Source organism: Camelus bactrianus, chromosome X (genome assembly GCF_048773025.1).
Source record: "Camelus bactrianus isolate YW-2024 breed Bactrian camel chromosome X, ASM4877302v1, whole genome shotgun sequence".
Classification (NCBI taxonomy): domain Eukaryota; kingdom Metazoa; phylum Chordata; class Mammalia; order Artiodactyla; family Camelidae; genus Camelus; species Camelus bactrianus.
Genome location: NC_133575.1, coordinates 39,501,326 through 39,510,931, shown reverse-complemented (window position 1 = coordinate 39,510,931; position 9,606 = coordinate 39,501,326). Strand labels below are relative to the sequence as shown.

Sequence of the window (9,606 nt, the reverse complement as noted above, 5' to 3'; positions counted from 1 at the left end):
TCTAGATTATCAAGGGTGAAGAACATGACAGGCAGAGGGAACAGGTAGTGAAAAGTCCTGAAGGTGAGCGTGTGATCTGCGAATCCTTGAATGTTTTGTTGTCACCTCAGTGGAAGGAGGGATGAGAGATAGAAGTTGAAGTTGAAGAAGTGGCAGGACACCCAAGTGGGCCTTGGGGACCACGTTTAAAAAATCTGTGTATCTGGAACCCAGGGTTGAGGGCCAACAGGGGGATTTACAACTTAGAGATCCCAAGGGACTTCACCGTGTTCTTCTCTCACCACTTACATGAATCTAATTCCTTCTGTTTGGTCTCCCAGAGGGCATGGGCCTCTCTCAACTCCTCAATGGCTTTCTGTTTCACTGGGCCAGAGAAGAGAAAGACAGACATTGATTAAGCAAAGTGCTCAACTCTGCTCCCTCTCAGATTGTTGCATTTCAAATGACTCAGCAGACATCCCCAGATTATACAGATCAAGAAACAGAAGCTTCAAAGACCAGGCCCTTCTCTCTGAGCTAAGCCAGCCAGCCACAGCACTTGAGCTCACATTTTTGAAACTCTTTAACCCAGTGAACCAGGTTCTCAATCCTCGGATCCAGGCTTTCTGCTGCAGAGAGAATAGATTGAGCTGGAAAGGGCCTGCTGTCCGACGTAGGTGGAAATGGGATGGGTCCTTACACAGTGTCTATCTTGCTTTCATTCAACATGCATTTATTGATGTCTCCTGCAATCACAAAAGATGTGCAGGACCCTCGTGGGCTTCTGTTGTAAGTGGCAGAAAAGGACAGTGAACAGAAAAACAGATCATGATATTTAACATCATGTTGGTAACTGTGTTTGTAAAGTAACAATAATAAGGCATACGGAAATAGAGAGTGAAGGGGTGGCAAGTGCTGCTTTAAGTACAGGAAGAACTTCCTGGGCCCCAAATTAGGAAGATGTGTAAACTCTACAGTTCTCAAGGAGGGGAGAGTGTGACATTTCCAGGCAGAGGGAATAGCATATGCAAACACTTTGAGCTGGGGAGGCAGGAAGTACATGTTCCAAGGTACAGGAATGATGCCCAGTGAGCAAGTGGAGAGTAGCAAGATGTGAGGTCCAGTGAAAGGAGCATGGAGATGCTACAAGGCCTTGTGAACTGACTTAAGGGCTTCTGGATTTTACTTTAAGTGTTGTGGGAGGCCAGTGGAGATCTCCCTGCAGCCTAATCCTATTAAGATCCATGACAAGGCTTGGGGAAGAACATGACAAATCTATGACTAAGGAATTGCCCCATTAGATAAAAGGAAAAAATGCTGCCCCCTTGCATGCCAGGTGACAGATTGCAAGCCCTACGCCCTCTGCACCCCTCCACCACCTCCAGTGAAAGGGAGTACACTGCCTCTCAGATAACTTCTGCTTCAATCTTCTTTAACTTAATTTCTTCACAAGTTTCCCAGTTTCAAGATCTGAATTGAGAAGCATTCCTCCTCTTGCCTCTCTGGCTCCAGGATCATCAGGTGCAAAGCTGGGGGACTAAGCTTGAGGGAAAAACATCCCAACTGTTCCTGGGCCCTCTATCAATTCCCCAAGAAGTTCTGGGTCTTAAGGACCCAGTTTTTCTGTAAGTTAGGGTTCTACCTGTGGGACACAGACCTTACAATTCTACCTCTGAGATGGGATTTAAACAAAACAAAACATGGAAATATAAGGAAAACACATCCTTTCTATTAAAAATACGCAAGGCTTTAAAATACTCATCTCAACTCATTTTCTAGGCTGGATCCTCAAATTCTCCCAAGGTTAGAACTAGGCATCTTCATCTCTGCATCTGCCCCGGGCCAAGGCCACAGAACCCACCAAGTGTCCACAGAGTTACAAGCACAAGCAATGGATGTCTGAAGTCACTAACTGCTTATACTACCTTTGGGCCACGGAGCACTCTCTGAGGCACTAATAATAACTGAACACCACCACCCCTGGGGCATTTTGTTTTCCTGAAGTTAGGTGGCTTCTGTGGTTCCTTTCCTGTGGTCTGCCTACCTAATTTTTGCCCAGGTAGGAGGCCCGATGTACCATTCTAGGAAAGGGGCCCAAAATTCCTACTTATCTGGTTTTGACTGACTGACCACAGCATTTTAAACTGAGAATGGACTTGGCAGAATCCCATTGCCCTAGTTCTGCTGTGGGCTCTCGACTTATGTCATCTCCATCATAGAACACAACAAAAGGAAGGTGAAAAGCTATCTACATTGTTTCCTGCCACTTGTGTATTAAAAAAAGGAGGAGGGGAATTACATATGTTATAATTAGGAGTTATGTATAACTATAAACATAGATAGATATATAGATAGATAGATAGATAGATAGATAGATAGATCAATCCATACTTCTGCATATGTAAAATATCTCTGGGAGGATACATGTATTATCTAACAGTTCTTACTTACCTACCTGTGGGGAAGGCAAATGGGAGACAAGAGTTGAGGGAAATCATTTGCCATCTATCCTAACATCTTGAATTCTGAACCATAATGTGAACTTTTTAATGACAGCCATTCTGACTGGTGTGAGGTGATACCTCATTGTAGTTTTGATTTACATTTCTCTGATAATTAGTGACATTGAGTAGTTTTTCATGTGTCTATTGATCATTTGTATGTCTTCCTTGGAGAATTGCTTGTTTAGATCTTCTGCCCATTTTTAGATTGGCTTGTTTGTTTTCTTCTTATTAAGTCATATGACCTGTTTTTATATTCTGGAAATCAAACCCTTGTCAGTTTCATCTTTTGCAAATATTTTCTCCCATTCCGTAGATTGTCATTTTGTTTTGCTTATGGTTTCCTTTGCTGTGCAGAAGCTTGTAAGTTTAATTAGGTCGCACTTGTTTATTTTTGCTTTTATTCCTATTGCTTGGGTAGACTGCCCTAGGAGAACATTTTTGAGATGTATGTGAGATAATGTTTTGCCTATGCTTTCTTCTAGGAGGTTTATTGTGTCTTGTCTTATGTTTAAGTCTTTAAGCCATTTTGAGTTTATTTTTATGTATGGTGTGAGAGAGTATTCTAACCTCATTGTTTTACATGCTGCTGTCCAGTTTTACCAACACTATTTGCTGAAGAGACTGTCTTTATTCCATTATATGTTCTTGCATCCTTTGTCGAAGATTAGTTGACCAAAAGTTTGTGGGTTCATTTCTGGGCTCTCTATTCTGTTCCATTGGTCTATATGTCTGTTTTTGTACCAATACTATGCTGTCTTGATGACTGTAGCTCTATAGTATTGTCTGAAGTCTGGGTGGGTTATTCCTCCAGCCTCTTTCTTTCTCTTCAGTAATGCTTTGGCAATTCTGGGTCTTTTGTGATTCCATATAAATTTTATTATGATTTGTTCTAGTTCTGTGAAATATGTTCTGGGTAATTTGATAGAGAGTGCGTTAAATCTGTAGATTGACTTGGGCAGTATGGCCAATAAATATAATTAATATTGGTGTATGTTATATATGAAAGTTGTTGAGAGTAAATCCTAAGAGTTCTCATCACAAGGAAAGAAAATAATAAACTCTAAGCCTCCATCCGAAGAAAAAAAAAGCTTGACTGTAGTATTTGCCCATTTCTCCTACCATGGCTAATTTTAAATTTCCAAAGTGATGTCACTAAATCAGACTGGAGGAAAAATGTGAAATATAACACTATAATACAATATTCACACCATACAAACACAAAGGCATGAATACTCTCAAGAGCATAATGTAAAGATATAAATAAATACAAATCTAAACTTTTATATGCCTTAGTAGCTTCAAAATACATGAAGTGAGAACTCATAGAACTAAAAAGAGAAATAGAAAGGTCTAATTTATAGCAATCTCTCAATAAAAGAAGTAGACGGAAAATTGGTGACAGTATATACAAGTCGTCAAAGAATATTAGCCAATATGTACAATTTTGGCCCCCCAAAATTCCAGATAAATTTTAATGTATTCAAATGATACAAAGTATGTTTTAAGGCCACAATGGAAATAAGGTAGAAAATAATAAGAGAAAGATAACAGGAAAACACTCAAATATTTGATAACTAAATAACACAGTTCTACATAACCCATGGGCCAAAGGAAAAAAAAGACACTGGAAAGTGTTTTGAATTGAATTAAAATGAAAATACAACCCATGAACATTTGTGGGATAAATCTATGGCAGTGCTTAAAAGGGAATTATGGCTATAACTACTTATATTAGAAAATAGGAAAGATCATAAAACAAAGATATAAGCTTCCAGTTTAAAAAAATACAAGAGGAAGAGCAAATTAAACCCAAATCAGACAGTAAGCAGGAGGCAAGAAGAAAGGAAATTTAAAAACTAATGAAAAACAATTAATGAAACCAACAGCTGGTTATTTAAGAAGCGAAATCAAAGTTCAGACTCATCAAATTGTACACACTGAATATGTACAGCTCTTTGTATATCAATTATATGTCCATAAAACTTCTCCAAAAAGGAAAGATAAACCACTAGTCAAAGTGATCAAGAGAAAGAGAGAGAAAACACCCATTACCATTACCAGGAATGAAAAGGGGACATTGCTATAAATTCTACAGATATTAAAGTCACAAGAAGGGAATATTATAACCAATTCATTGCAATAAGTCTGACACTGGAAGAAATGAACAAATAACTCAAAAGAAACAAACTACCAATGCTCACTCAAGAAGAAATAGGTAACTTGGATGGCCTTATATTTATTGAAAAGATTATATTTATAGTTGTAAAACTTCCCACATAGGAAACCCTAAGCCCAGGTGGTGTCACTTCTGAATTCTACTAAACATTTAAGGATGAAATAATATCAATTCTATGCATAATTTCCAGAAACTTGAAGAGATATAAAAACTTCCCAATTCAATCAGTAATAAAAGCATTACTTGGAAACCAAAGACACATGAAGGTAATACATGCAAAGAAAACTACAGAGTAATATCCCTTGTGAACATAAATGCAAAAATTCTACAAATACATTTAGCAAGTCAAATCCAGAAAAATGTAAGAACTGTACTCTGACAAAATACAAAACATTGATGAGAGAAATTAAAGGAAACTTAAATAAATAGAGGCATATACCATAATCATATATTACAAGATGCAATGTTGCTGAGATAACACATCTCCACAAATTGATCTATATACTCAGTGCTATCACAATCAAAATTTCAGCAGGCAGTATTCTAGACATTAACAAATTAGTTTTAAAATACATATGGGAATGAAGAGGATGTAGACTAGCCAATAAACCTTAAAAAAAGAATCAAGTTGGAATACTTATAGTACCTTATTTCAAGACTTATTATAGAGCTACAGTACCAGGACAGTGAGGTATTTGCATGAAGATGGGCAAATAGATCCATGGAACAGAACAGATTCAGAAATAGGCCTAGACATATATATGGAAAACTTATTTTCAGCAAATGTGAAAAGACAATTCAATGGAGAAAAGATAGTCTTTTCCACAAATAGTGCTGGAACATTTGGATACCCACATGCAAAAACAAAAAACAAAACAAAACTTGAAATCAGAACTCACAAGATATAGAAAAAATAACTCAAAGTGTATCACAAACCTAACATTTAAACATAAAACTATCAAATTTTTAGAACATCCAAGAAAACAGGAGAAAACGTTTGTCAACTTGGGTTAGGTAACGATTACTTAGCTACAAAAGCAAAGTAGGATCCATAAAAGAACAATTTGGCAAACAGTACTTCAATTTTTTAAAACTTCTTTTAAAAAAATATTTTTTACAGAATGAGAGGACAAACTAGACCCGGAGGAAAGCTTTGCCAAACATTTATCTGATAAAGGACTTGTATTCACAATACATAACAAATTCTCAAAACAATAGCGAGCAAACAAACAACTCAATATAAAATAGGCAAAAGGTTTGAACAGACACTTCACCATGCAAGATATACTGATGGCAAATTAGCACATGAAAAGATGCTCAATATCATTAATCACTAGGGAAATGCAAATTAACACACAAGATACCACTACACATCAATTAAAATGGCTAAAATTAATAATGCTGGCCATACTAAGTGTCAATTAGGTTGTGAGAAAACTGGAAAACATGCACACTACTGGTGGAAACATAAAATGTAAAAATTTTAAATGGTACAACCAATTTGAAAAACTGGCAGATTCTTAAGAAATTAATTATAATCTCAGCCTGTTACCCAGCCATTCCCATCTTAGGCAACTACCCACAAGCAAAACTATGTCTATAAAAAGACTTTTTGTCAAATATATCCAGCAGCAGTATTTGAATAGATAAAATCTGAAAACAACCCAAATAAGAACACCTGAACAAATTGTGGTATATTATACAATGGCTTATTACTTGGGAGTAAAAGGGAATGAGCTTTTGATATAAGACCATGGATTAATTTCAAAATGATTATTCTGGTGAAAGAAGCCAGACCAAAGAGTGCATATCATATTGTTCCACTTATTTTTTTTTTTAAATGTCAAAACTTCAAACGGATCTATAGTAACAGAAAGCTGATAGGTAGTTGCAGATGGGGGATTAGGGAGGAGAGTGGATTACAGAATTGAACAATGTGAGTGTATTCCTTGTTTTGATCTTGCTGATGGTTTTTCGGGTGTATACATATGTCAGAATTCTTCAAATCGTAGGCTTTAAATACAGCTTATTGTATGTCAACTATACTTCAATATAGCTGTTTAAAATAATCTAGGTAGTGGTTATTTTGGTTTCTGTTAGTTTATTCTCTCCATCTTTCATAATAAAAAGCTTAATATGCCATTATTTTAAAATTCATTATTCATAGTATTACAATTAGTATTTTATCCGGATTAAGTTTCCTTCTTTAATTACATCCGTCGCACCTAAACCCGTCTCTGCCGGATATGAGGTCCAGACTATTTTTCCTAGCCTCTCTACGAAACTCAATACCACAGGGAGGTCCTCCATGGCCTACCCAGCCTCCTTACCTTCAACCTGCTTAGTCAAGTCCACTGCTTCTGGAGGCCCCAGTTTGGACATTCCTGACATTCCTGCCATTATCCCAGGTTTTTTTCTGAGGATCCTCTCACGCCTTTCCTTCCCCTCAGCTGATAATTGGACCAATACCATGCAAGGGGTGAGTGCTCTGAAATCCAAGTCTGTGCAGTGTACTTCCGGGCCATTGTTAATACCAGAAGCCCAGGAGTCAGTGGTCTAGGCAAGGGCAGGATATCTGGCATGAGGAAGAGGGAGAGGAAGAGAGTGCCAGGTGTAGATGCTTGTAGTTTGGGACAGCTTAAGCACAAGATTCTCTTTTAAAGTTGCCTCAGGCAATGGTCTCTTTCACGTCTGAGAACTACAGCCCCCCAAGCAGGCACTTTATTCCAAAGAGAATACCCCTTTCATCCAGAACTGCCAACCGACTGCCTGTGGGACTTTAGCAGGCCATGGATAGTTTAGGCTAGTAATCTACTCAGGAGGCAGATCTCTGATGCAGGGTCCCAGCATAGGCTGTCCAAGAGACATGATGCAGCCCCTGCCAGAGACTAGAACATGACTTGGTACTGGGTGGTGAAGTTGGAGGAAAGTGGGGACAAGATTTTACCAGAGGCAGAAGGAATTCTCTCTGGGGAACTTGCGAGCACCTCAGATGGTGTACAGTCATGCTGAGTCCTTCCCCACATTGTGTCCAGACCCTCAGAAACAGCCTCCTAAGTGCTTCTCTCTCCCCATAGGATGCAGAGATAAAAGGTCAAAGCTGAGGCTAGCCCCTCTCCAGCTTCCTTCATATAGTTTCATTTTTCAGAGATATATACATAAGTCATTACAGTGGGTCACTCCTGCAAAAGCCAAGTGGAGACACATAGACCCTATTGTATCTTCACCCAGATGCTATTTGTTTAGCAATTATGGTGTATAAGGCCAGTTCTAAGAGGTTGACCTACCCTGGTTGTCCTCATCCATAGTATGTGTATAATACTAAATAAGTGAAAATGTGTAAGATACAATGTTACTCAAAGAGAAAAATAGTCTCAAAATAAGTTGTTTCCTTCTCTACTGTTTTCTGGAAGGCACTGTGTAAAATTGGTGTTAATTATTTTCTGAATGTTTGGTAGATTCTTCAGTGAAAGCAGCTGAGCCTGGAGATTTCTTTTTTTATAATTTTTTATTTTTATTTTTTTCTTCTAGTTTTATTGAAATATAATTAGTAATAAACTGTGTATGTTTAAGATGTACAGCATAATGATTTGACTTATATATTCGTGAAATGATTACTACAGTAAGCTTAGTGAACATCCATCTCACATAGATACAAAATAAAAGAAAAAGAAAAAAACTTTTCCTTGTGATGAGAACTCTGAGGATTTACTCTCTTAACAATGTTCATATATAACATACAACACTGTTGATTTATCATGATGTACATTACATCCCCAGTACTTATTTACCTTATAACTGAAAAATATGGAACGTTTCACAAATCTGTATGTTATCCCTGGCAGGGACCATGCTAATCTTCTCTGTATCATTCTAAGTTTAGTGCTGCCGAAGTGAGAACTGCTTATCTTCTTTTTATTTGGTTGTCAGAGTTGTTTATATGTTCCAATTACAAGTCATTTGTTGGGCATATGTTTTGCAAGTATCTTTTCCCAGGTTTTGACTCATCTCTTCATTTTCTTCTTTTTTTAATTTTTAAAAATTTTTTTTAAAAATTTATTTATTTTTATTGGTTTATAATCATTTTACAACGTTGTGTCAAATTCCAGTGTTCAGCACAATTTTTCAGTTATACATGAACATATATATATTCATTGTCACATTTTTTTCTGAGCTACCTTAAGATCTTGTATATATTTCCCTGCGCTATATAGTATAATCTTGTTTATCTATTTTACATTTTGAAATCCCAGTCTGTTCCTTCCCATCTCCTGCCCCCTTGGCAACCATAAGTTTGTATTCTATTTCTATGAGTCTATTTCTGTTTTGTATTTATGCTTTGTTTTTTTGTTTTTGTTTTTGTTTTTTAGATTCCACATATGAGTGATCTCATATGGTATTTTTCTTTCTCTTTCTGGTTTACTTCGACAGCTCATACGACTCAATAAGAAAAAAATAAACAACCCAATCCAAAAATGGGCAGAAGACCTAAACAAGCAATTCTCCAAGGAATACATACAAATGATCAAAAGGCACATGAAAAAATGCTCAATATCACTAGTTATCAGAGAAATGCAAATCAAAACGACAATGAGGTATCACCTCACACCAGTCAGAATGGCCGTCATTCAAAAATCCACAAATGACAAATGCTGCAGAGGCTGTGGAGAAAGGGGAACCCTCCTACACTGCTGGTGGGAATGCAGTTTGGTGCAGCCACTATGGAAAACAGTGTGGAGATTCCTCAAAAGACTAGGAATAGACTTACCAAATGACCCAGGAATCCCACTCCTGAGCTTATATCCAGAAAGAACCCTACTTCAGGATGACACCTGCACCCCAATGTTCATAGCAGCACTATTTACAATAGCCAAGACATGGAAACAGCCTAAATGTGCATCAACAGGTGACTGGATAAAGAAATGGTGGTATATTTATACAATGGAA

The 9,606-nt window shown here is 37.3% G+C and overlaps 1 pseudogene; it reads right to left on the bottom strand.

The window, feature by feature from the left end:
• Window positions 1-8,460: 8,460 nt before the first annotated feature.
• On the bottom strand, window positions 8,461-8,560 carry LOC123619488 (U6 spliceosomal RNA; annotated as a pseudogene).
• Window positions 8,561-9,606: the final 1,046 nt, after the last annotated feature.